At 42.7% G+C, this 6,632-nt stretch overlaps 1 long non-coding RNA gene across 1 annotated transcript; it reads left to right on the top strand.

The window, feature by feature from the left end:
- The first annotated feature begins 403 nt into the window (after positions 1-403).
- LOC141581556 (uncharacterized) lies at positions 404-848 on the top strand. Its single transcript, XR_012514253.1, has 2 exons — positions 404-505; positions 644-848. It is a non-coding gene; the product is annotated as an uncharacterized LOC141581556 (long non-coding RNA).
- The last annotated feature ends 5,784 nt before the right edge of the window (positions 849-6,632 follow it).

The following is a 6,632-nucleotide window of genomic DNA, read 5'->3' as shown; positions in this document are numbered from 1 at the left end:
CAGGGTGGACCCGCAGACCAGATGCCAGCATTGTTGTGAGAACAGCCTCCCTCACCTCTGCCCCACCCGGAACCTTCCACATAGCTGTCCTGGTGGCACTGGCCCTGCCGCTGAGCTGGCGCAATGAGAGTTGTGAGCGCATGGCAGATTGGGGGTTATTTTTAAACGTCCTTGCTGGGAGGCAGCGGTGACCTTAAAGTAGGTTGTCTCTCTTTTTCTGGCATTTCAGTTTTATTGTAAAAGCATTTGTTTGTAGAAACAGAAGATTCTAAGTGGCAAAAGCACACACATAAAGCAAATGACAGATGTTCGCTATTTCCCCTCTCAGCCAAGGGAAACAGAGGGACCAGCTGCGACACACTCAGGGGGAGGGGAGCAGCCAGTCACCTAGTCCTGAGAAGGATTGTCTTCAGGAAGCATGCTCCTCCTCAGACCCAGGGACCTCAGGGGGACCAGGAGATCCCTGAAGACAGGAAGGGTCCCTTCCAGTCCCTGCTGGGAAAAGGTATGGATTCTGCTCCTGGGGTGGCACCATTCACTCTCCCCCAGAGATTGCCTTGCTTGCTTTGTTGCCAGAGAGAGCTGGTGGTGTTTTCTGCCCTGCCTTGGCTCAAACAAATCCACTTTGCTCTTTCCCATCCAGATGGAGAATATTATCATCAAGAGTCCAGTGCTACTGAGAGAGCCAAGGATAATGGATGCCTGAGAGTCTGCAAGGGTTCTCAGCAGTTGGATCTCTGAAGAAGAATAATCATAAAAATATATTAATATCATAATATCCTAACATATTAATTATATAATATATGGTTTAAATGTATTGAATGAAATAATAAATAAGAGTACATTAAGATGATACTATTATTAATATATCATTTCAACGAACAGTTCTGCAAAAATTTATTACATGCCTTATTAGGCCAACATTGTGTATGCCTGAGATTAGGGGCCCAAAGCCCTCAGTAACTTACAGTTTAGGGACAGAGAAAGATGCAGAGCCAAATCATTTGGATAAAATAGCAGTGCAGTGATGGGGCTGGGCAGGACTGACCAGGGTGGCCTGTGAAAAATGCCAAAGGAATTTCCTATCACCAGCACTGGCTGGACGTACTGGGCTAGTGAAAGCAGGAAAGATCCTGTAAATAAAGTAGCTAGCACATGGAGAACCCTCTGAAAGAGTTAGCCTTGGAGACAGACTTGATGTTTTGGCTCCAGCTGGAAAATCTCTGCTTTAAGGCCCCCACTCATGAGGTGCAGTGCCTCACACCTGTAATCCCAGCCCTTTGAAGAACCAAGGTGGGAGAATTACTTGAGCCCAGGAGTTCGAGACCAGCTTGGGCAACATAGCAAGACCTCCAACTCTCTCTCTCTCTCTCTCTCTCTCTCTCTCTCTCTCTCTCTCTCTCTGTCTATATATATATATATATATATATATATATGGAGTTTCGCCCTTGTTACCCAGGCTGGAGTGCAATGGTGCAATATCGGCTCACTGCAACCTCCGCTTCCTGAGTTCAGGCAATTCTCCTGCCTCAGCCTCCTGAGTAGCTGGGATTACAGGCACGCACCACCACACCCAGCTGATTTTTTGTATTTTCAGTAGAGACAGGGTTTCACCATGTTGACCAGGATGGTCTTGATCTCTTGACCTCGTAATCCACCCGCCTTGAAAATATATTTTTTAATTAGCTGGGTGCAGTGGGGTACACCTGTAGTCCCAGCTACTCAGGAGGCTGAGGCAGGAGAATCACTTGAGCCTGGGAAGTTGAGGCTGCAGTGAGCTATGATCGTGCCACTGTACTCCAGCTTGGGCAACAGAGTGAGACTCTCTCTCACACACACACAAAAAAAAAAAAAAAGAAGAAGAAGAAGAAGACTCCTGTTTGAGAGCCTGCTTGATTCTCCCAGAGATGTGTGTCCACAGCACGTGTGCCTGGTCCCATGCCAGCACTTGGCACACTGCCACCTAGTTACCTATTTACTCACCTATCTCTCCCACTAGGCCCAGGCAGCATCCTGGCCACCCCTCTGGGTCCCCGGTGTATGTCATAGTGTTGGTCACATAGTTTTTAATCAATAAATGAGTGAGTGACTAAATGAAACACCTTAGAGAAGGCTGGGTTGCTTTTCTACTCTGTTTACTAAGAAACTTTCAGTTCTTTCTGGTTTGATTAGAGTGAAAACCTGGATCATGGCTTCCTGTGTTTCAGACCTACTGCCAGGCTAGAATTTTTTTTTTTCAGGGGCAAAATAAAGAACACAGGGGTTTAAAGGACGTGTAACATGATAATGACAGCTGTCCCCCAAAATCCACAGATCAGAAAAACTCACGGTCTCATTCCGTGACTGCAAACAGCCCAAATACCTGCATCCAGCCCTGAGCTTCCTACAAGCTTTGATGCAGCTTTTTTTTTTTTCCACCTTCACAAATGAAGAGGTGACTCTATCAAGGTGATATTTATGAACGTTCATGAAACAAGAGGCCCCTCCCAATTCTTCAGCATTTGAGTTGGAAAAAAAAAAAATCTGCACAGATGACACACTATGGAGAGTTAGTGTTAGTGAGACTGGGTGACAAAGTCCCTGGGAACATGACAGAGAATTTGCTAGGACACCTGGCTCCCACTACTATGCTCTTCTGAGCAAGAACCTCTCCTGCGGCTTTCCTATTATCAGCCCTTTTCAGACCCGAGGTCCTGGATCTGCTTTCTGGAGCCATAAACATAAGGAGGTAATAAAAGCTGAAATGGAAATATTTTCAGATATAAAGTGGCATCATTCCTTATTCTGCTGGAATCAAAATGAGCCAGGCACCTGTACAGATACCTACTCTCTCATTAAAACATGAGCCAAAGTGTCCTGGAAATGATCCTTTTCTTTCTTGCAGAGATTTGTTAAATGAAATATTATTCCAGTGTTGTGATTCACTCAACTCTTATTATTTGAAGATTTCCTGAGCATTATACTAGATACAACGAGATCATACTATGAATAGAGCTATCCAAGATGAAATGGTATGCTCTTCCTTCTCCATAAAGAAAACAGAGTAAATGAGACTTTAAAAAATTATTTATATCCATTTACCTATATATGGCTGCTTCCCTTAAAGAGACAAAATGTAAAGATTCTCTGGGGACATCAGTTAAACTTGTGAGGAGTGTGATGAGTTGTGTATACTTCTGATCGAGTCTGGGCAAACTAATGGGAGCCTTATAATAACATCTATTTCTTCTTGCCTTTTTGCCTTGCACGATGAAGGACAAAAGATTTAAATACCAATTTTTACCTTTTTTTACTCAAGTATTTTGGGTTTGCTATTATATATAGAAATTGCTCAGAAGTATTTTTCCTCTGCTTTTCTAATATTTAGCTGTTTTATTTCTGTTTCATGGTATATGGCTTTGAGCAGCCGAAGTTAAATATAGAGGTGTTATCAGGAGAACAGGAGACACAGTTCAGTATGTTGAGTCCCTGGATCGGGTTCAGCCTTCCTAAGCCACATAGCCACTCAGGGCTTCTGACTCCTCCATGCAAAGTGGAGGTGATAATGCCTTCCTTATAGATTTGACCTGAGCTGCAGATGCAGTAGCTGGCATGCACCAGGGGATGAGCAAATGACAGCTATCACTGTCGTCTTCTTGATGATCGTCGGATACCTCTCTATTCTGGTGTCCTTTTAACAACTTCTAAGATTTCTCCACTAAGAATGACCTCGGCCGTTGGGTGTTCTGTGTGAGTCTCATCACTCCTCCTCCTTGCCTCTAGATTTCAAGCTAATTGAGAACTGGACACAGATCCCAGAGGAAATTAACATACAACATTCACTTAATTGCTGTTTTGGTGATGTTGGAGAATGCCACAGGTACCTGCCGCCGTGGTGCCTTCTCTTTCTGTCTGCTCTTCTCCTTGCAATCCAGACCTAGGGAGCTGCATGTTGAAGAGTGGGGTTGGCGTGCACTCACCCAGACATGAGGGACTTTGGCCTGTCTCATACCCCAAGGAGCCCGAGTAACTAAAATTCAGACAACAAAGACATGGGGCCAAGTATGAGCAGATACATTTAACACATTACAGTTGATCAAGAGGGAAACAGAACAAAGAATGTCAGGGTCTCATCATTCTCTCCTGAGGATGAGAAAATGGGGAGTGGAAAGGGTAACAAACAAACAAGAGTACAAAAGTTTATTCCCCAATTCTTCCCCTCTGAGACAAGGACTATTAGGACATTTCCATGTTGTAGAGCAGGGCAGGACTATGAGGGAAAAGAGAAAGGTCCCTTTATTGACTATTGATTGGCTTGAGACATTTTTCTCTTTACTTACTTTAGGATGTGGTTCCAAAAGCAGTGAATTCATAAAATCCAGTTCAACACCCCTGTACTGAATACTAATTCACTGTAAGATACCATGGCAGAGTTCTATTGAATAGTTACTGTATAGAAGACATTGTGGCAAAACTTTATTAAAATATGGAAATGATGATGTTATGCCATGGTAATCATCATCGGACTTCCAAACCTTTAATACTATCCTACATTCCTTAACAGTGGGAATATATTCTGAGAAATGCATTGTTAAATGATGTTACCATTGTGTAAACATGGTAGAGTACTCACACAAACTTAGATGCCATAGCCTACTACACACCTAGGCCCTGTGGTACAGCCTATTATTCCTGGGCTGTACACCTGTATATAGCATGTTAGTGTACTGAATAATGCAGGCAATTGTAATCCAATGGTGTCTGTGTCTCTAAACATATCTACACATAGAAAAAGTGCATTAATAAATACAGCATAAAACATTAAAAAATGGTACACTTGTGGCCGGGTGCAGGGGCTCACGCCTGTAATCCCAGCACTGTGGGAGGCTGAGGCAAGCAGATCATGAGATTAAGAGATCGAGACCATCGTGGCCAACATGGTGAAGCCCCATCTCTACTAAAATTGCAAAAATTAGCTGGGTGTGGTGGCATGCACCTGTAGTCCCAGCTACTCAGGAGGCTGAGGCAGGAGAATTGCTTGAACCCGGGAGGTGGAGGTTGCAGTGAGCCGAGATCACGCCACTGCACTCCAGCCTGGCGCCTGGCGACAGAGCAAGACTCTGTCTCAAAAAAATTTTTTAAATTTAATTTAAAAAATAAATAAATAAAAATAAAAAGGTACACTTGTATAAAGTACATACCGTGAATGAAGTTTGCAGGACTGGAAGTTGCTCTGGGCAAATCAGTGAATGGGTGATGAGTGAACGTCAAGGCCTAGGACATTACTGTACACTTTTATATGACTGGCGGCCCTATAGGATTTGTACTGGCATCATAACAAACACTATTGAGAATCATCACACTCCCTTTTTGAGTAATGCATTGCAGTAGGATACTACAATAGCAACGCAATAGGAATTTTTGAACTCCATTATAATCTTATATGCAGTTTAGTGTTGACTGAAATGTTGTTACTTGGCACTTCACTGTATTCTAAAGTGCTCTATGGGGTTCCCATTTCACTAATGTGACATGAGCCCAGCACAGTCCATTCTGTTGTCTGATTACAACAAAAAACTCTGGATGGAAAAAATACAAAAAATAATACCTGAGGCATCTGTTTCTGGAAAGTAAATAAAAGCAGGTGGACTATGGAAGGGAGTCAAAACTTGGAGACGACAACCCACAAGGTGGGTTTCTCTCTCTCCCCTTCAGGGCCTTGTCTTAAGGGTGACCTCTAGTCATTGAGGAATGTGGCAGGGGTGGCCATGTAGGTAACTAAAACTCCCATACAAATTACATATTTCTGCTCAGAAGAATCAGGAAACAATATCTTTTGAGGGGTGGAGAATGAGGGGAAAATAGCATGAAGAGAGCCAGAAAAATAGGGTTCCCTGATCCTGTATATAACCTTCATCAGCCTCAGCACCCCAGAGTGATATTCACAAAAGGTGGACAGAACTTGTGGTTCCAAATCTAACTGAGCTGATTGCCTATGAAACCAACAACGTGAACATTCTCTATAACATTATACTAGGACTCACTGTCTGCACAACATAACTCATTCACAATGTCCAGGATACAACCCCAAATCACCTGACATACACAAGAATATGTGACCAATTCTCAAAGTAAAGGGCAACTAACATGTCAACCCCAAGAAGAACCAGGTGTTGTGATTATTAGCAGATGTTTAAGCATCTGTGAAAACTATACACCATGAGGTAAAGAAAAATAAACTTAAAATGAATGAAAATATTCTCATAATAGAAATTATAAAAAAGAAACAAGGGGAAATATTATAATTGAAAAATACAATATATAAAATAAAAATTCACTACGTAGCCTCAATAGTTGACTAGAGATGATGGAATACAGTCAAGAAAATCTTGTCCAATATGAAAAAGACAGAAAATGCTGAAAATAAATGTGCAGAGACCCAGGGTTCTGTGAGACAACATCAAAAGACATAACAGACATTTTACTGAAGCCCAAGAAACAGAAAAAAGAATGACAGGGACAAAAAAATATACTTGAAAAACAGACCGGGCATGGTGGCTCATGCCTGTAATCCCAGCACTTTGGGAGGCCGAAGTGAGTGGATCACTGGAGCTCAGGAGTTTGAGACCAGCCTGGTCAACATGGTGAAACCT

This window comes from Saimiri boliviensis, chromosome 16 (genome assembly GCF_048565385.1).
Source record: "Saimiri boliviensis isolate mSaiBol1 chromosome 16, mSaiBol1.pri, whole genome shotgun sequence".
Classification (NCBI taxonomy): domain Eukaryota; kingdom Metazoa; phylum Chordata; class Mammalia; order Primates; family Cebidae; genus Saimiri; species Saimiri boliviensis.
Note: the sequence above shows the minus strand (reverse complement) of the source record. Positions and strands in the feature narration are given on the sequence as shown.